Raw genomic sequence first — 22,554 nt, forward strand, 5'->3', positions numbered from 1 at the left:
GAGACAAGGTTTAATTTATTGAAACTGTGTGTTTAACCTGACAAGACTGCAGCCCTATGCCTTGTGGTGACCTCCCATTCCTCCGAATTCATAACCCAGGTTCTTACACCTGCAGATCTGGACAGCTCAAATTGTGTGTTGTACAAATGTGAGTGAATTGGGGTGGGAATGGGGATTCCTCTAATTTCTGGTGGACATGCTTACTTCTGAGGTAATTCTCAGTCATAGGAATAATGTGTGGGACAATAGTGTAGGAAATTCCTCCAATGGATTCTCGTCCAGATATATCACTTCCTCAAGAAATTAGAGAAATTACTTATCTATTTTTTTTACCCAATTCTAAATCAGACTTCAGATCTTTCCCAAAATTGTGAGTAATAGTTTAGAATGTAAGTGCACTCTATTGGTACTATGCATTATACCTAGAACTACGTGTAGGCTTATTACACGGTTATGAATTGAAATAGAAGTAGTCAAAAATGTACCTTGCTAAAATCCTTTTAAATTTATTTTCTCGATTTATAGTATGGTGATCTTATAACTGGTAAGAGTCGCAATTTATTTTTCTTGTAAGCCATATGTTAAATTACATTTCCGATATGTTACTGAGACTAAACAAAAAGCCTTTGTGTGAATCCTGTGCTGGGAGAAAAAGTGAGTCTATTACTGGGGCGAATCCAAATTTCCTTTTGCAGATTTCATAAGTAAAAAACGTAGTTACATTTACGTACCTCTATACTACTTTACACTGTATTTCGCATTGCAAGCAATGTTATTCTTTGATGGGTCATGATGGACAATACACATTAGAAAAATCTCAAAATCGAACAGTTTTATGTTTGTTCGTTTTTCAGTCTGGCTGGAAAATTTCAGAGGATTGAACTAATGCAATGATCCAATTAAAAGATGGGAAGGGATTTGCTGCATGAATGAGATGGGAAGGAAAGGGCAGTTGCATACTGTAAGATCACATGAAGCACAGGAGAAGTAGACAAGATGTCAAAGAAAGAACAAAAAGGTTGGTATTTTTAGCAAGATCAGGTACTTCCTCACAATTTTTTATAGGCTGTCAGATCTCACCCTGCGTGTCTGTTGAGTGCATTATTGCACATAACGATTACAAATGTTGTGCAGGTTGGGATTACCTGACCAATATGTTTTTCATTAATGCAGGTCTTGTTCCCTTTCCCTGACATTAATAAACCTAGCATCTTTCCTGTGCGAACACTGCTTGTTTCAATGCATTTCGGGGTAAGGGCAGACTTGCTTACAATGCTAATGTGAAACAAAAGCAGTCACATCTGTCAGAAGTAAACAAGGGGGAGGAAGATGGATTGCATCCCGAGTGTATTTCTGTGTAATTCGATGAAACCTGACAGGCAAAATGCTAACATGACATATTTGGTTTGAGAATGGTAAAGAATAAACACATCTACACACACATCATGTACTCGTTTCGCCTCTCTTTCTACTTTGCTTACATAAATGTTCTGGATATCCTGAATATATCACATCATTGAATGCAAATCGTCTGGGCATTTTATTAAGAAAAATAGATCCGAATCCAACAGGGTAACACGCTTTATGATTACATGTCACATCAGTGTTATTACTCATAATTTTATTTCCATTATGTTCTGTTTCATTACATTATGTTGCAAAAATGTAATACATCATGCGCAAAGTCGTTTCAGCGTTTCATTTATATAAAAAAAACCTTTTTAAAACTCCATTATGATCCACGTAGGTGCAGAAATGCGGGATGCTGAACTGTCGCCTGTTAATGGTGCCTGTTTAGGCATGTTTCAATAATTGAATATTCATGTGGATTGAATATTCAGCATACGAAGCTAGGCAGCACTGATATGAAAAATATGGGAAACAGCTCACAAAGAGGGATTTCAAAATTACAAAGAAAGCACAATAAATACCCTGTGGGAGTAATGACGAGTCTTACTCTCCGTGTGATCTTAAGTGATCAAATGGCTTTCTTTTAGGATACAGTCAGAAACCTTACATTTGCCTTCACACATAAAATTATACAAGAGTGGAGTCATTTGACATGTCGAAAACTCTCAAACATGGAGGTTTGTTGGTATATTTATTACCATTGGGGAGGAGTAAGTCTACTAACATAATGGGAATTTGAATGTGACACCCCCAAAATCTGTCGGGGGTACAAGGTACGTGGTTCATTCACAATGAAGAATATTTTCCTCTTTGATTTATTACAATAAATGTTTCGAAATACAAAAGCAATATTAGTGACAATTTGTTCAAAAGCAAATGCACAAAACCTACCTTTGCAAATGGGTTCTTCTCGAATGCTCATAATCATTCACAGCTTTCCAGAAGTACTCCTAACTTTTTAAATTAATTCCAACAAAATAGTACATTTGTTTTAAGATGAGAAGAAAACTGGTTATTATCACCCACCTGAGTGAGTGATATTTATTTCTGATGAGAAGGAACGGCTAGGCAGTGACAGGTTACACAAGAAACACCCACCTGTCTGAATGAGTGTAATAGCTCGAAGCAGGAACTGAGCTGATCTGAAACACAGAGCGCTTTATTCGCACCGAGAGATGGGCATCGCAGAATAGGCGTCAGTAAACAGAACCTAACTCTCCCAACTTTCTATCATTGGACCAATAGACCCAGGCAGCGTGGGGAGGGAGAGTGGAAGGGCATGGGAAGGAGAAGAAGAAGTGAAGTGCGAATAGAAAAGGAGTGACACATTGACAAAATTACTGTGAGAGGGCAATTATGCATTGATAAATGTAGTCTGATATGAAACAATAGTCATGTATAAAACAACCATTGGTCAACAAGCCTTGTGTGTGGTATGGAAAGAGCAAGCCTTCTAATCGCGTGCGTACCAAAAATGTTCACATGGTACCAGTGGACCGTGGAGCAGCCTATATTTATATTGGTTGTTGCTTTTTTCTTTCTTTCCAAAGGCTTTTCCTTTAAACTTCTCAGATTCGCTATTGAGAAAGAATGCTACTCTAGATCGATAATTTTCAATGTACATGTTTTCTTTGTGTTTCAGCTCTTTCCTTTTTCTCTGTTGATGATATTAAGGGCCAAGGAAAAGTTAAAGGTATAAGTATTTCCCAATCAGACTTCCCTACGCCTTCCTTACTTTTAATTCAATGCATTTTTTGTAAGACTAAAATGTCTATGTGAGCTAAGGACAACAATTGTCTTTCCTCTGTGTGTTAAAAATCTTTAATATATTGAAGGATGACAGTGATTAGTCTCACATGGAGATGTCAGTTTTCCAACTTTAAGCAAGGCTAATGCACATCCGATGCGCTTCTTCTTTCTTTTCTGTTCTAGGTTGTGATCAGGAGCAGTAAAATGGCGCACCCTGACAGTTACTATGGGTATTTACATTTTAATATTTCCTCACGTGCTCTTCACTATCCTTTTTTAATCCTGGTCCTGAAGAAGCGCCAACGACCGTTTGCAGCAACAGAGGCGTGAAACATGTTGACCATTTGTGATGACATATAGGCACAATGTGCCTCTTGGGATTAAACTCAATGAGTTTTTATTCTGACAAGGGTGCTGCAGTATATTATAACTTTTTAGGCTACCCTTTGTCAGTTTTAAATCACTATGCACGCACTCAGTTACCCCCATTTTTGGCCCCACACCCACATGCACCTTCCGGAATGTCTCAAAAGATCTCCGCCAATGTGACCCTTCGGGGGACCCGTTGGGGATTGCAGCGCCGGCCCAACGAGGAGCAATTGCCTGATGATGAAGCATGACACCTCTTGGGGTGTGTGAGGGCAACATGAGGCAAGGCACGTTCTTTCCGTCACTTGGTGGGACCGTTCAACCTAGAATCTTTTTTCTCTTGTCTTTAAGCACATGGGTGTTTTTATGCACCCTATGGTTGGAACAGTGTCATTTATTTTGTTTTGTTTAACGTTGGGAGCATGGACACAGGACCATTACCTGGCTATCAGGTCCCTCTTCTTCTCCTTTTGATAGCACACGTGCACGGCGGCTCTGCCGAGGGACCATTTTTCTTTACTATCCCTTATATTTTTCCTCTCTGTTTCTACACGAGTCCCTGAGATTACTGGGATGGGAGGCTTGTAGGCATACACTGCAGGAAGATACTAGCGGTCTATTGATGGAGGTGGCCGTCTGCCCCTCTCCACTTTTCCATCTACCCACTCAGTGTATTAACAACAGCATTGCATTTCATCTGGTACGTTTTACACATGTGTGAGGTATGCTACATTACTTACCGGTAATCCTCATTACTCCTGGTCCCGTTGTCCTCGGCCCATTCATTACTAATGGAGATTACTATCTCCTGACAGAAAATAAAAACAAGAGGAATGCTGGGATATACCTACTGCCCCTCCCCCCGGGAGTATAAAGGTAGTATCTACCCAGCAGCCCTCCTGTACTAACAAGCCCAGACAGGAAGGCCGGCCGCCCGGGAGGGAGGGAGGGGCGTATGAATGGGCCGAGGACAACCGGACCAGGAGTAATGAGGATTACCGGTAAGTAATGTAGCATTACCCCCAGGTCCCTTATGTCCTCGGCCCATTCATTACTAATGGAGAAATACCAAAGCAGTAAAAAGCCGGCCTTCCCAACCCAACAGAAGCCAACCCAGGAAACCACACCAAGGCAGCAACCGCAGAAGGAAAAAGGAAGAACCGGGGAAACCCCAGGCAGAGCCCCCGACAAGAGGGACCCCCACCAGACCAGCAGACACCCAACAAGAGCAAGGGCGCACAGCCAGACGACCAGACCGGCCACCACAGAGGCCAACCAGCCCACCGCAGGAACACCCGACAGCCAACCAGCGACAGGGCGAACACAGACACCCGAGCCACCACAGGCAAGGGGGCAACAGCAGAAGAGAGGCCAAACGAAGAGAAAGGCCAAGAACCACCAGGCCAAAAAGCCAGAAACGGGCAGGAGAAGACAACCCACGCCAGAACCGGCAGGAGACAAGCGGACCAGAGGAACCAAAGGCCCAACCACGAAGAACAGCGGAAGCCCACCAGAACCCGACCCGAAAGGCAAGACCGAGCCCAAGGCCAGGGAAAGAGAGAAACCCCAGACACCAGGGAACGAAGAGCAAACCCGAGGAAGCCAAGCCACCAGGTCCCGCAAGACGAGGACACAAGGCAAAGGGAACCCGCACCTCCAGGAAACCCGAGCAGGAACAACCAACAAGGGCAACCAACCGGGACAAGAGACCCGGAAAAAGAGGAAAGGGAACCGAAGGAACCCCAGGAACCCCAAAACAGAACTCCAGCCAAAGCGGAGGAAACGGGAGCAGGAATCAACAGCCCGAAGAAGGCAAACCTGAACACCAAAGCAGGAGAGCAACCGGACGGGCCAAGGACCCGGAGGACCCAAGACAACAGCAAGGGAACCACGAAGGACACAACAACCACAGCCAAGCCAAGCCAAACCAAAAAAAAGGCCAGGCACAAAGACCCCAAACAGCCCAAGCAAAGGGCCGGGGCAGAAACCCAGAGGCCAGAGAGACAGAGGCAAAACCACCCCAGAGGACCCCACAGAAGCAACCGCAGCCCGGGAGGAAAGCACAAGCAAACCACAACCCACAGCCCAGCAAGACCCAAGGCAGGGCCAGCACAGGGGACGAACCCCGCATGGCGAAAGCCGCAACCAGGGATACAGGCAGGAAGCCCAAGCCGAAGCCAAAGCAACCCGCAGAACCACCCCAAAACAAGGGAAGGACAAACAGGGCAAGACCCCAACAGAGCACAGGCCCGAGAGCCAACAGCCCCGCCGAAGCCCCAACGAACCCCAGAAGAGGCAAGAAGGGTAAACAAGAAGGCAACAGCGTGACGGCCAGAAACAAGAACCAGACCGGAACACACCACAACCAAAAGCAACCGGAACCCCACGACGCAGGGACCAGACACCCCACAGGCATACAGGGCACCTGCAAAGAAGCGCCAAGCCACCCATGAAACCCCCCGAAGACACTCCACCAGGCAGCCCAGGACCGCAGAAAGAGCACAACCAGGCACCAAGAGCAGGACGCACAAACAGAAGGCAGACCAGCCCAGAACAGGAGCCAACAGGGAGGAAGCCCAAGGCAACAGGCCCCCACAGAAAGCCACGGCCGAAAGCCAAGCAGAAGCGAACTTCCCATGCAATTTTTTCTCATTGATATTTTTTGCAGATTTTTTGTAGTAATCATTACTGTTATTTTCTCTTGTCCTTTCTTACATTTTCTTACTTTATTTTCATTTTATATTGGTTCGCTTGAGCGTCTGTATATTTGGATTTTGAGATGCCATTACCATGCAATTTTCCACAGTCTTGTGTGGGTGAGACCAGTGTTGTTACATGTGTCAACGCCTACGAACCTTCTGAAGTATGTTACAAATTGTCATCTAGGCATTACCTATGCTTTCTCATGGTATCACTTTGTCATTCTTTACGTATTTACTGACTCTGGATATTCCACTTGAGACTTTGTCAACTTTATTCATTGCTTTCCCAAGGGAACTTACAATTTGGATACTTGCTATAGTAATCAAGATCTAAATATTTTATAACGCTGTTTATTCATGGAGGGAATTTTCATTTTGTTTCACAAGTAGAATTGTTTTAGCATCATAGCATTACATTAGACGTATTGGGATTTACACAGATGTTGCTGAAAACGCATATTGAATCCATTAGGAATTGTAATATGGTGTGTTCTGTCCTCAGAGAAAGAACATAAGTAGAATGAGTACCCCCAAAGTATTTATTTGTAAGAGTCATACATATTCTCCCACCAGTTTGCATGGTCCTCACAATTCCTCTTCTGAACAGAACAGAAAGCATAGCGGGGATCATTCCAACAACATGCAAGATCAAACTACAACATAATACAACTCCCATGTCATTTCTGAATATTTAGCTTTTAAATTACTTCTGTTTCTGGTATAGGTACTATATGAAATTTGCATTCATGTAATGTTTATTGTGACAGAAACTATACAGAGCTTGAGCCAGCATGAAATCTGCTCAACTCTGTGTTGTTGTCTAAAGAAGGAGGTCTATCCCTTTTTGACCCAAATTCAGGAAAAGAAAATTCCATCATCAACTGTAAATATGTAAGAACGAAAGGCATCTCATTCTGAAAATTCTGCTTCAATTCAAGAAGAATCAGTATAAACAATTGAGGGCTGTTAGAGCTGGCATCTTTGGCTTGGTTTACCCTAACTTTTTGCCTTCAGACCTCCTGTTTTTGCTGACTTTCTTTTTGCAGCCCTTAGGACTCTGCACACTTTACCACTGCTAAAGTGCTTGGTCTGTTACTGTAAAACATGGTACCATTGGCTTATACCCAATTAGCATATTTAATTTGCTTGAAACTCCCTAGTAAAGCAGTAAAGCAGCACCACCTCTGGCTAGGGCCTGTAAATTAAATGCTACTAGTGGACCTGTGGTGCTGATTGTGCCACCCACTAAAGTAGCAATTTAAACATATCTAAGACCTGCTATTGCAGAGATTGTTTGTGCAGTTTTAAACTGCAATATTGACCTGGCAAATTGTACCTTTTGCTAGGCCCAGTTTTGCTTCAGTGAAACTGCCCTTTGTCGATGTTGAGTGGCTTCCACCCATTGAGAGAAAATGCATACTATAACCAGGACGTACCACAGCCCATTACAAACAGGCCTCTCGATGAAGTCCATTAGCATTCTGTTAAAGAGACCGTGTTTTCTTCCTATGTGATTTAGTGTTACTATTTTTTTTCTCTCTATATTCATTTGATGACATGTCAAACATCGATGGCACAATTCTTCTGCAAGCATCCTAAATCTGGGTTTAAACCATTTCTGCTTGAATAATCTCACCATTGCATCCCTCCCTAGATGTGTTGGGCCATGAAAATGTGGTGTCATTGGATTCAATAAACAGGCAACACTGGTCTCTCATATGCTGAAATCCAAATGTCACATGCATTATTCCCACATCCTGCTCTGATTCAACCCTGATGTTCTTCCACTTAGACATTATCCTGCAATCTCTTGAGCTCTTCCCATGTATCAGCTACTGACTACAACATTAAAAATGCAGTGTCCTCTTCAGATTTATTTAGGTAGCCCCATAAAATGTTCAGACAACAAATGGACAATACTATGCAACTTCATCAGCAGATCGGTTGCCAGCTGTGACCTAATCATTGCCACTTCTGAGAGGTGCACACTTAACCTTCTGTAGACATTTGAAATACGTCCAACATATTCTTTACATGTTCATCACTCCATATAGGCATACCAGATGAGGTCACAAAACCTCTCTGTGACCATAACTGTACAAGGGGAGAAGTGTGGCTCAATGGTTAGAGCGGCAGACCCTGATGCAGAGGTCTGGCCCGGACCAGTGTTCAATTCCCACCTCGGCGGGTCTTGGGCTCAATTTCCCAGGACCTGATAATTCTCGTCTCGGTGCCTATTCTAATCATGGGTCCCACTCTGCAACTCTGGGCAATAGCTTGCTTAATCTCCACAATGGCCCCAACAGCACTAGGATGCCTGGCTTCACCTTGGGGTGCCAGGAGTGGGCACTTCAGAGGGAAAGGCCAGGAAGGGTTCCTCAGTGGTATGTGTACAGTGTCTTGAGGCCCCTTCGGGGGTGATTTGTGCGCTATATAAGCACTACATTTACATTTCACATAATCATGGCACACACCAAAGCCATATTGACTATCTGTAACTACACATCAAAATAAATGGGGGACCTAAAGCGCATAAAGGTCCAGCATACATGCTCCACTGATAATTCTCAAAAGAAAATGGTATGCTGGTCATAAAGGGGACAAAGGGAAGTAGGTCAGAGAAAAGGAGCCACTACAAGAGGAGTTGTTCCTTTTAGGATATGGGGCCGTCACACACCCTTGAGGGTGTCATGCTTCATCATCAGGTTTGCTCCTCATCGGGCCGGTGCTGCAATGCCTGATGGGCACCCTCAAGGGGGCTCTTTATTAGAGATATTTTTCCAAAGCTGTGACGTGAAGTGCAAGTTAAGGGCCCTTTGTGTAGATTGAAGAAACTTAGCTGTCAATGTAGTGATCAGTGACTTTAAAAAGGTTAAGCAAGTCTCAAATCAAATTTTAGTCCATGAGTATGCCTGACTTATTAAAAATGTGATGTCACCAGTGGGGACAATGTTCCCTGGTGACTTATAAGGTCAACATGTTTTAAGCCGTCAATTAGTCAAGATGTGATCTAGAGCAATTATTCTGGCCCATAACATTTGTAACTAAGGCTTCTGGTTTTCCGTTTTAACTGAATTTTACATATGAATACTGACTGAAAACATTTTGCTTTGTGTCTGTATTTACATATAGAAATGGGAAAATACTGACCAAACAAATGCTCCTGCCGCCTCTGTGCTCCTCTGGAAAATCTGAGTCAGAGGCGCACATGGGCTGCAAATGAAATCTTAAACTTCCTACGCTCTGGAGAGGGGTGAACAAGTGCAGCTGCTGGGAGTGCCATGTCTGCAGTGATTCTCCAGCACCCCTCTCTGTGGTGCTCATGCAAGGTAAATTCTTTAACCAGTGCAAGCATCCAATGTCCTTTAAAAGGTGTGAAAACACCCCAGGACATTGGCTTCAGCCCTAGCAACTTTTTGCTGTATTAGAGGGGCAAGGAGTGTAGGACAGCATGCGCAGGGCCACTTTACAGGAATGGCCAGAGGCAGGGTGTGCAGACATTTGGGTTGTGGCTGGTTTGGCTCCCTGTGTTGTTGAGATGCCAGTGAAATGGGACAGCCTTGGCATGGTCTCTCCTCCAGCTCTGTTTTTTGATGAGCTTGCTGTCTTTTATCTTTGCAGCAAGTAAATGTGGACCATGGTAAAATGCGCCTGATGCCCCGAGCAGTTCTGTTGCCCTTGTAGACAGATTAAGCCTTCACACAGTGCTAGAATACCCCGTTGTAGAAAAGAATAATATTCCACACATAAAAGTAAACAAAATATGATCTCTGTACACACACAAAAGCCTGGTGCGACCATGTGTCTTAGATGCTTTGTATTTGTTATTGAAGAAACCTTTCCTAAAGACAATGCACATTATTCTTGCTTTGTCAATATTAGCAAGCAGTAGTTCTGTGAAAGGTCTGAAGCTGTGGTATTTGCCATTCCAAACCAGCTTCTTGTGCATCTTATCCTTTACCCTGGTTTCTGACGGAGGTATTACTATTAAGTGTCTTGGCAATTATATTTCAGTGGTCGAACATATCCTTCACAAAACTGACCGATTGCCAGGCTGCTTATTCTTTCCCACTATGGATTCAGCCGACAAATTATGCATATCAATTTAAATACATGTGGAAAAATACTAGCTGCAGCGCCTTTTTTTGATTGCGGCAAAACGAAATGTGGATAAATACAGATAAAATGACCAAATAACCAAAAAATAAATATGGATAAATACAGACGGAAATGTTAAAAACAGAAATGCCATAAAACCGGGAGTCCTATTTTTAACTAATCTACACAGTGTCTGGGACCAAGCATGCAACAAGTAGTGTCCAAACACTAACTACCCTATAAGTGTACCTGCAGAATGTAAAATCACTGACGTGGGGGAGGAAGATATGAAAAGAAATCATAATATAGCGCCATACAGAGCAGTCTTGTATGGTACTTGTAGAGGCATGCATTACTAGCATGTGTGAATTTGTGATTTGTAACAAGTAGTGATAAACATGTAACATACATAAAAACATATAGGTGGTGGTTTCATACAGGGTGGTCAAAAGGGGGAAAAACTCTCACCCAATAGCCAGGGTGAAAGGTGCACTCCTGTAAGAGGACTCTGCTACACAGGAATTCCAGAATATGAGGGAGGGGTCGTAAAGTATCACCTTCAAAGGCAGAAAGGGACAGGCAGAGGCAGCAAGGTCCATCTACCCCAATCCTCTATGACACCATAGGAAGTCTAAATCTTGGCTTACAGACAAAAAAGTCTTAAACTTATTTTCTGTATGTTTTTGGATACATTTGACAACATTATAATGTTGGATTATCAATACCATTCTCCTAAGTCTTTGAATAATATTTCTCAGTAATCTCTAGCGGCAGTTATAAGTTCATAAACTATTGCAATTTTAACCTATGTGGCTGGGGATCTACAATGATAGAAATGAAATGTCTACATTTTCCAACACCAGGGCTTATAAAACATCTTTTATAAGGGCCATGCGACACCTAGGGAAGACTTTAGTAGTTCTGAATATGCAAAAATAATGTAGATCCTCACTCCTCAGTGCTCCTAGCATAAAAGTCGATTTTGGGAAGCATTTGACTACAATCAGAAAAGTGAAATGTGAAATGTCTCTATCCCCAGGGCATATAATCTTTTATAAGTGTCCTATTTATAAGTACCTGACCCCCCACCCCTGGGACACTTAGGGGACACCCTGGGGGTAGCTAATATGCCAATATATTGTAGTTTATCAGTTTTTAAATGCCCCTACTATCAAAGTCGAGTTTGGGCACAATTTACATTTAACCCCTGGCTGGTACTGAAAACGTCCAATGGCCACTCCTTAGAACGCCCGCACTGCGCCAAAATAACACCCATGGTAAAGGGGTTAAAAGCATTGTCGCCACACAGGGCTGCTTTTAAAATTACCACAGGGTGTCAGCAGTGCACACATGTGAGTGCTGAAAGGGCTGCTGGCATCTAAACTGCCATTCTATACAATATAGTAGGAACTTACATGTAGTTTTAATCCCCCTGGCCTATTATGTATTAGGGACTTACATGATTGGTCATTCCAGTCATAGGTGTTCCCTAATGTGTGTGTGTGTTTTCACCATAGCACTCGCCCTGGGCCTGGTTAACCAGTGCTCATGTTCAGTCAAAGCCAGTTATCACCAGTACTAGTCAGCAAAATAAATGGGAATAACCAGGGCACAGGATGACTTTGCAACAATGATTATCTCAGCTGCAAGTATCTGCTGCTCATACTTTGTATGTCTACTGCTTGTTAGGTATGGGCGAATTTTGCGAATTTGCGATTCGCGAATTAGCGGATTTTGCGAATTCGCGAATCCGCAAATTTGCGAAGTTGCGAATTCGCGGATTTGCGAATTTTTTAAGTGGGGGGGGTCTTCCATGCGAGTTCACATGCCTCTTGTGTGTATAAAAGGTCTGAGACCGATCAGAGCAGTAGATGAAGCGACAGACCCTCCTGGTCACAGGAACAGCAAAGGGATTGCGCTCGTGAAAGTCAAGGATGCAAAGGCCTCTATCCAGCATCACAGCTGATTTTCGTCGGTAGATTTGGGAAGAAAGCACACCTGTCCAGCCTCGACAACGCTCACGATTGTTTTTGGGCTGAAGAATGCGTCACTGAATTTGAGCTTCAACTAGTTCCAGCGACCATGTGTGTGTTACTATGCAATCGCGCCGAAGGGCGCAGGGGTCCCCTCAGTGAGCTGTGCTGGCCTGGCTTCCATGCAAGTTCACATTCCTCTTGTGTGTATAAAAGGTCTGAGACCGATCAGAGCAGTATTTGAAGAGACAGACCCTACTGGTCACAGGAACAGCAAAGGGATTGCGCGCGTGAAAGTCAAGGATGCAAAGGCCTCTATCCAGCATCACAGCTGATTTTCGTCTGTAGATTTGGGAAGAAAGCACACCAAAGGGCATGGTGTAACTATTTTACGATGGCACCGGCAAGCTGCTAGCGCCATCCTAAAATAGTTACTGAATTAGCTTCAGCAGGAAGCTCTACTAGATAAAATAAAGCAGGTGCTCGAGCACCTGCTTTATTTTATCTATTAGAGCTTCCTGTTGAAGCTAACTTAGTAACTATTTTAGGATGGCGCTGGCAGCTTGCCGGCGCCATCGTAAAATAGTTACAACAGGCGAGGCTTCAACTTTTGCCCCCGGATCCGCCGCTCGCGGATTTGCGAATTCTCAGTAAATTCGCGGGAGTTCGTGGATCGCGAATTTACCAAAAATTCGCAAAATCCGCAAGCGGAACGGATTTTGCGCTCACCCCTACTTGTTATATACTGGGTTTTCGTTTGAGTGAGCAAGACCTCCAAAGAGTGAGGGACCGTCATGCCCTTTAGGATAGTCCCATCAAGTACATACCAATTACATACATTTTGTCCTATCCACAAGACTTAACGGTCCTAACACAGGTGACCTTTTACCTAGTAGCTTACTTCTCTCTCTCCGACATCTGGCTCTTGGTACCCTACCTTAATCCCTGTACCTGACGTACATAAACATGTCCCAGGCAATGTGGATTTATTCTGTATAAGGGTCACCACTTTTTTTCATCCATGGCCAACAGCCAGCTGTGAATGATTATATTTGTTTAGAAAAGGATTAGCTGAGGATTAGCAAATGTTTTCAAAACATATTGGTTCTAGAAGAAACCCTGGAGTGACCACTTTATTATAAAAGACCCTCACTCCCCCTTACAAAATAGAGGAGAATTCCTTCAAGGCTGGACCGAGACTCTGCAGGCTGATCCTTCGACAGGCAGAGACCTGACATCCCTTGCGGGTGCCATCCTCAACGCAGAGATGGGGTCCTTCATTCAGAACCATCAGGTGAGGGGTTAGCACTTTCCTGGGGGTTTCTTGGCTCCATTGGGATATATCCAAGAACTTACATACACATGCTTCACCGACATATCTAGTTAGGTAAATTTAGGAAGGCTATGCATTGTAGGAGTACGCCAATGCTATTGTTTTATATAATCTGTTTATATTCATATTACCACTATGGTAGAAATGTATCTGCTATTTACGATACTGTTGCTAGAGATTACATTTGTCTGCTCCTGTCTTCTGATTGTCGCAGTGAAAATGTTTCACACTAGACTGACGCTTGACCAATAAATATTTATTGAAACACTTCCAATCATCATTCTATGTGTGTTCTGAGGAAAGTAAGCATGAGTTACTAGGTGAAATATTCCGTACTGTTTACCATCATACCTGAGGAATCAGGGTAGTCATGTTCAATGGCTGCAAGAAACTACATACTCCACTGCAGCATACAGGGGGTGGTAGTGGAACTGTCAAGCTAGCTGGTCTAACATCTGACTCATCCTGCGGAAGTGTCCTGAGTCTGTCTGCACACCAAGCCCTCAGTTTAGGCCATCTAAAATACGCTGATCCTGGGAACTACAAGATATGGCGCTGCCAACGTTGGTGAGGTTCTTATAGTAACATTTAAATCTGAGTTGTTTAGTCGTGCTTTCTCAGAAAGCCCTAGTCACACTGTTCAGAGACATCATAAGTGGTAAGGGTTATCCGCCTCAGCTGAGCAGGTACACCCTGTGTATTGGCTGAAGGTTTAGACAAGCTTGTAAGGATTAAAGGTTCCCATATTGTGCCAATCCCTACCGCTTAAACCTTTACTTCCTTCTCCTTTCAAAATGACTGAACCTGTGAGCAGCAGTGGAAGTACGGAAGGAGATGAATTTGCTAACGCTTTAAACATTACAGAGAACTGCAGACAGGCAGTAACTCTGAGATTGGTAGAACATGGCATACCTGTAACAAGTGGCCATGTTACTTTTGTGATTGAGGAACACAAGGTGTTCGGATCAGAGGTATTCTATTCCTGAGTGAAATTCCCACCTGCAGATCCACAGACTCATTTATTTCACAAATACATTGAAGTGGATCCACCTGAAGAATACATCCCATACGGTCAGCTTAGGAAGAGCGACATGGCCGGTCTTAGTGACTTACACTATGCATCCTAGGATAGATCCACTCCCAGTAGGGGAAGTGCGTACACTTAACAAAGAAGTAGTCAGGCCCTATAGGACCAGGGATTTCTCAAGGCTACTTAGTATATCGGTAAATCCGGGTGATCGTCACAACATTTGGAATACGGGATCGATTTGGGACTGCCACTCCTAAATAAAATAAAAATATCTACATCATCATGTTTGCCTAAAGACTGACACATTACTTAATATGTGTCAGATAGATCAAGCACTCTTACCTGCGTCTGCCGCAAACCCTTACCTGTAAGGTGCTTGATCGATTTTGCAGAGACGCTATGGACCAAACTCCCAGAACCCTATCTTACAACCTGTGATCTTTCTTTGTACACTAGGGTGATGGATAGTAGTCAGGGAGAGAGGCCGGATCTGACGCTACTATCTCTTCTTGTAGTTGACCTGCGAGGCAACAAGAAAACTCTTTAGATTTTATTCTTTTAACTTTCTTTAACTCCTTTCTCTCTTTTACTTGTTCTTATGTCAAGTCTTCAAACAATCTCCTACCTGCGATCTACTAGACTTGGCTTCGCGCCCTGGAAGTCGTCGTCGGATGAAGTCTTTTGTAGAGAAGCTGTTCTCTAGAATCCAAAACTGGTTGAACTGTCCGCCCCAGACCTTTTTATGTTGAATGATCGAATATTCTAAATAAAACAATAAGAAATCATTTGCACTTTCCTTCACTTTGTCTTTTACCTGTTAACACATTTATTGTTAAAGACTCACTCACTTTACACTTCTTTCTCTTGTTGCCCAACACGACTTCTCACTTAGGGTTTTAAGAATTAGATTCTCATTCTTTTTTTTAAAACATTGTTAAAACGTTAAATCACATTCTAAAACAGAAGCGCTGTTATTTCCAAACATATAAATAGTCTCTGAATAATTCTGTGTCCTAAATTTCTTTTTTTTCTTAAAAAATTATCCAAAAATTATCCTTTGGCCAGCGTTGGCCGCCTTTTCTAAAATAAAGTACTTAGCTCTATTGTGCAGGAAACTGAAGCGTGGTGATTCCCTGGTAACCGGAGACTCTGGTCTGGATTCTGAAATGAAGTTCTCTGAAGGGATTCTTCAGACGCGATACGCAATGTTTCCCCGAAGGCAGCTGAAGACTAAGCGTCTTCCAGAATCCCGGGTGTGGCTTTTATAGTCCTGCCACACCCTGGGACGTTCTGGAAACTATGCGTGCCACACCCCGGAGCGCGTTGCTCTTACGCTGAGTTAAACCTCACACAGCGCGAGGGCTTTCTAAACGAACGCGTGTGTTCCTTTTAAATGCGTCTGTAACTTTCCGATTTGGTGCTTTAATCTGACTCCACTGCACGCAAAGCCCTGATTATATTCCAAGTTAATTACCTACGATTCTAAACACTGAAACAACATGCCATTGCAATCAAGTACAGGTAAAGATCATATATCACATTCTAGTGCCATCAAGTAAGGGTACAGATCATATACATTATCATATAAACAAATACATGTACATAATTGGAGTGCTGGATGCACGGGACAGGGGTGGGTTTTAAGAGAGGTGAACTAACCCTTGAGAGGAGTATTAATCAGGCATACGTCTTCAAAAGGGTTGCGACTTGTCGATTCATGACAGTACCCTACCCGTAGAATCCCCCCTAAAACTGTGGGGACTGGTTTTGGCTTCTCTGGATATTTGTTGTGAAAAGTTTTTAGGATCTGAGGAGAGTTTTTTAGATTAACTATAGGTTCCCATGAACGATCTTCAGGACCGTAACCTTTCCAGTCTACAAGATAGAATAATTTGCCTTTCACTCTTTTGGAATCAAGCACACCATCACCCACAGAGGCTATAAGATATGTGGAACAGGAGGCAAAAGAATCTGGGAAGGTGTCTGGGTATTCTTTGAATACTGGAAAAACACAAATTATAAAAAATAATAAGGCTATATGTCAGGATTCACGGGTGGTGCAGACGGGAACCTATCTGGGCATAACTATAACCTCAGACTTAGAAAAGATAGTAGAATTAAACATTGACCCAATTGTACGAAAAGTAGGGGGAGAATTAGACAGATTGAACAATCTTCATCTTACACTGGTTGGAAGAGTGAACATTGTAAAAATGTTAATAATGCCGAAATTTTTATACCTTTTTCGAACAATTCCCCTATGGTTTGATAATTTGTGGTTTAAAAGGATTGAACGTATGACTAACAAATTTATCTGGTCCAAAGGCAAAACTAGGAGAGCAGCAAGATTCATGGCACTTCCACGGGAAAGAGGAGGCTGGGCATTACCGGACTTTAAGCTCTATTACTGGGCTGCAGCCCTGCAATATATGGTAGGACTAATAGGTGGCGCAGAAGTGGAAGGAGAAGACCATTTGGGATCACTAGCAGTATATGGCATACTGATGGGAGAAGAAACTAAAAATATCTTTTTGAAAAATTTTGATACGGCTTACTTTAAAAGAACACGTTTTAAGACTATTTTGGGTGCATATAATTTATGGAAGGCTTTTATGAAGAAATTTGGATTGGAGAAGTTTAATAGATATACGAGGATATATGAGAATACGTTATTTCCGGGAGATATATTTTCCGACTCAGTATATACAGAGTGGCATCAGAAAGGGATAATAAAATTGGGGGACCTTATGGGGTCACAAGGGGTGAAACAATTTGCAACTTTACAGACAGAATTTAATTTGTCAACAAGACACTTCTTCAAATATTTACAAGTAAGAAGCTTCCTACAAAATAAAAGGGGGGGACTAAGAGGATTTGAGAAAAACAACATACTAGAGATAATACATACTGGAGTAGATTGCACAATTAAAAGGTTTTACGCTGAGCTAAATGATCAAAGACCAGACGATATGGTTAAGTGGGGGGAAACTTGGTCGGCGAAGCTGGGCATAGAACAGGAATGTTTTATTGTATCACTAGAATTAGGGAAGAATATTCTATGCTCTGCGTCTTTACAGGCACAGCACTATAAGACCATGTATTGGCTATACTACACCCCGGCGAAACTAGCACAATGGGGGGCGACAACCGGAATAAACTGCCCTAGGTGCACGAGTATAGACGCAGATGCTATCCATATATTCGCAACATGTCCATGCTTAGCGACAATACTGAAGGAGATAGAAATGTTCTTACTAAGGGCATTCAAACTATCAATTAACTTAACATCTGCGACTATTCTGCTAGGGGTAGACGGAAGCAACGAAAGTGAGGTAGGAAACTACTTTATTTTTTTTGCCATGGCAGTTTATAGACTATGTATCGCTTCAGCATGGCTAGATCAATTGGCACCATCATTCCAGCAATGGTTAGCTAGGCTGTTGAGTATATATAATTTAGAAAGAGCGATCTACTCAAGGAGAGGGAAAAATGCAAGGAAATTGGGATTGGAAATATGGGAGCCAATAACGAAATGGAAGGAAGAAGTGTGAACTGTATATATAATGTATATAATTTGTATATAATGTATAATGTATATATTGTGTATAACTGGTATCAAAATGTAAGTATAACGAGAGTGACTTCATTCCGTTAAGACTGGTTGTTGTAAATATTTAGATATGAAGAAGGATTTTTCTGTTTAGGTTATAACGAGCCATATGGCGGACATTTTTTTTATGAGTATGTATCATTGTCTTTTTGTTTATATATACTGTTATTTGTTCCTCGTCCCTTCTGGGTTCCAGAGGGTGGAAAATATCTAAAAATTTGTCAATAAAAAGATTATAAAAAAAAAAAAAGGAATCAAGCACAGCTTTTACCTCATATTCTGGCTCACCATCTATCTCTACTGCTGGAGGTTGTATTCGCATTTGAGTTTCTGGATTGCATGGTTTTAGAAGAGAGACATGGAATACGGGATGGATTCGATAAGTAGTTGGTAATTTCAACTTCATGCTAACAGGATTTACAACTTTTTCTATAGAGAAAGGACCTATAAAACGTGGGCGAAAGGTCTCATGGCATTTTAGTTTTAAGTTTTTTGTGGCTAACCAAACCTTGTCTCCTATTGAATAATGTGGCTGTTCTGAACGATGTTTGTCAGCAAACCTCTTTTGGGTTTCTTTTGCAAGAACTAAATGTTGTTGAGCTTTTTGTTGAACTGAAACTAAATTGTTTACAAACTCTGTGACTGCGGTTGTATCAGTTAATTTTTTCCCAACACCTAATATGTCTTTAGGATGGAAACCATGGACACAAAAAAAGGAGACATACCAATTGAAGAATGATCTGAATTGTTGTACGCAAATTCTGTAGCCCAAAGAACTTCTGACCATTCCTGATCATAAGTAGCAAGTAAACATTGCAAGAATTTTTCAATTGTTTGATTTGTGCGTTCTGTTAATCCATCAGTTTGTGGATGATAACTAGATGATAAACGCACTTGCATATTTAGGGACTTCCCTAGATTTTGCCAAAAATGTGACACAAACTGAGATCCCCTATCAGAGAGTACAACTGAAGGAATACCATGCAATTTGACAATTTGTGTTACAAAAATGTGAGCCAAATCAAATGCTGAAGGGAGCTTTTTTAGTGGGATAAAGTGAGCGTATCTAGAAAAGTGGTCCACAACAGTTAGAATGGTGGTAAAACCAGAAGTAGTACGAGGCAACTCTACAATGAAATCAAGAGACACAGTGTGCCAAGGCTGAGGTGGAAGTGGTAGGGGCAAAAGTAAACCATGCGGGGATTGATGAACTGGTTTGTTTTGACTACAAACAGCGCAAGTTTCTACATAATTTTGAATGTCTTTTAGCATATTTGGCCACCAAAACTGCCTTTTAATAAGTTGGTACATTTTCGTTACCCCAGGATGGATTGATAAAATTGAATCATGGTACATTTGTAACACCTTTTCCTGTAACGATTCATTGGGAACAAATACCTGATCATTCATACATAATATGTTTTCCTTCCATTGCAATAAGGGGTAAGCTTATTCCATTCTTCTTTTGACTGCTCTTTTAAAGCCTTTTCTATGTCAGACAAAACTTCTGAATCAATGAGTCCTATGCTAAAACGTTCCTCAGGAATAATTGGATAAAGAGTTTCTATCTTTGTATTGAAATCATCACTTACTCCTATTCTTGACAATGCATCAGCTTTGTTATTATCCTTTCCAGGTCGATAAGTGATGATTAAATCATAGTCATTGAAAAATAAAGTCCAACGCAACTGACGCGGAGTCAAAGCTTTAGCGGATCTAAGTGACTGCAAATTTCTATGATCAGTATATATAGTTACAGGATGACGAGCCCCTAGCAAGTAGTGTCGCCATTCTTGAAACACAGCTTTTATGGCCAATAATTCTCTATCGGCTATGGCATAATTTTATTCTGTGGGAGATAATTTTCTTGAATAATATGCAATTGGATGCATTTGACCAGTAGTTTTGCTTCTTTGGGACAAAATGCCTCCTACTGCAAATTGAGAGGCATCAGCTTCTACAATAAAAGGCTGAGAAGGGTCAGGATGTTTTAATACCGGAGCTGTTAAAAATTGGTGTTTTAAATCCTGAAAAGCAGCTTCAGTTTCCGAAGTCCATTCAAATTTCACATTTTTTCTCAACAATTTTGTGATGGGAGTTACTTTTTGTGAGAAATTATTAATGAACCGTCTATAGAAATTTGCAAATCCCAAAAAACTCTGAATTTGTTTCACTGAAGTAGGACTGGGCCAATCTATAATTGCTTGAACCTTTTTTGGATCCATTTCTATGCCAGCCGGACTAAGGATATATCCCAAAAAGTCTACTGTGGTTACGTGGAATAAACTCTTTTCAAGTTTTACAAACAAAGAATTTTGTAAAAGCTGCTGAAGAATGGCTCGTACTTGCTTTACATGTTCTGATCTTTCTTTCGAGTAAATGAGAATATCATCAATGTAGACGATACAGCAAATGTCCCAAAAATCTCTTAATACTTCATTTATAAAAAACTGGAATGCAGCTGGAGCGTTGCAGAGTCCGAAAGGCATAACCTGATATTCAAATAATCCGAATTTCGTACGGAATGCTGTCTTCCATTCATCTCCCTCTCGGACTCTCACCAGGTGGTATGCTCCACGCAAATCCAGTTTAGTGCAAATGGTGGCATCTTTGATTTGATCCAATAAAGTTGAAATTAGAGGTAAGGGGTATCGATTTTTTACAGTAACATTATTAATTGCATGATAGTCTATACACTTACGTAATTCTCCTCCTTTTTTGGGAATAAAAAAAGAGAGGAGAAGAGACCGGTGACTTAGAGTGTCTAATAAAGCCATTAGCTAAATATTCATCAAGGTAATTGCGTAAATGTTCATTCTCTTTTTCAGTTAGCGCGTAAATGCGGCTACAAGGCAAAGATGCTCCCGGAAGTAAATCTATTTGACAATCGAAATCTCTGTGAGGTGGCAGAGTGTTGGCCTTTTTCTTGTCAAAAACATCCACCAGATCTTGATACTCATCAGGCACTCCTTCGACTATCAAAACACTTTTGGAATTCTTCGGAAAATCATAACCCTGATTTAACAACTCTGAACCTGGGAATTGTTGAAAACACTTGGCATGACAATAATCAGATTTAAATAGTATGCTTCTATTCGTCCAATCAATATAAGGATTGTGAAGCAGCAACCAAGGAATGCCCAGAATTAACTCAAATTGAGGAGCATCAATTATGTCAAAAGTTATTTTCTCAACATGTTTTTCTGCACAAGTCATTTTTAGGATTTCCTTATGATGTTGAATTAACCCAGAGGTGAGTTCTTTTCCGTCAACTGCTCTAACAACTTCTGGAGAGTCTTTTACTATCCTTTGTAAACCTAGTTTTTGGAATAACTGAGTGTCAATGAAACTACCAGTCGCCCCAGAATCAATCAAAGCATCTATGGACCAAGACCGATCTTTATCTTCTTGGGATTGAAGAAGAATACGCAGGCTGAGATGACAATGAGAGGCAGTCGGAGCTAAGGAGGCCAAGGTAATATGTGAACTCGATAGATTGACCTCTTTGTCTACCGAGTTTGTTAGTTTTCCGACTGCTGCATTGTCGCTATCTCGGAGGTTTTGACCTTAGGTCTTACTGGTCTTGTGGGACAGTCTTTTATGAAATGTCCAGCTTTCCCGCAATACATACACTGATTTAATTTCCTTCCCTTGTCCCTCTCGTCTTTAGAAAGAGGCCCTCTAATTGTCCCTATTTGCATAGGCTCCACCGGATCTAACTTAGCTGTGGAAGATTCTAATTTTGAACTCCCCCTGTCTTTGAACATCATCATCCTGAAATCTGATTTTCCCCTTTCTCCCTTTCTTTCTGAGATCCTATGATTAAGTTTGACTACTAGATCAATGAAATCTTCACAATCTGTGGGAGGATCTAAAATTTGGGTTATCATATCTTTTAAGTCTTCTCGTAAACCACGATAAAATAATGACACACGCTTTTCTTCTGGCCATTCCGCTTCTATGACCGGCCGATTGAAGGTTGAAATATAATGCAAGAGATCTTATGAACCCTGCTTCAGATTTAACAATTCGTGATCTGCAGTTTGAACGAAGACATGTTTGGCAAATAACTTTTTCATGTCTCTTTTGAACCGTCTAAAATCATTCAAAATTGGATCATTTCTTTCTACATATGGTACAGACCACAAGGCAGCATCTCCTCCTAAATAAGAAAGAACAAAAGCGACTTTGGACGAATCATCAGGAAATGTTGTGGGCTTTGCCACAAAATGTAACTGACACTGATTCATAAAAATCATGAACTTGTTGCAGTCCCCATA

The sequence above is a fragment of the Lissotriton vulgaris genome, chromosome 8 (assembly GCF_964263255.1).
Source record: "Lissotriton vulgaris chromosome 8, aLisVul1.2, whole genome shotgun sequence".
In the NCBI taxonomy this organism is placed as follows: domain Eukaryota; kingdom Metazoa; phylum Chordata; class Amphibia; order Caudata; family Salamandridae; genus Lissotriton; species Lissotriton vulgaris.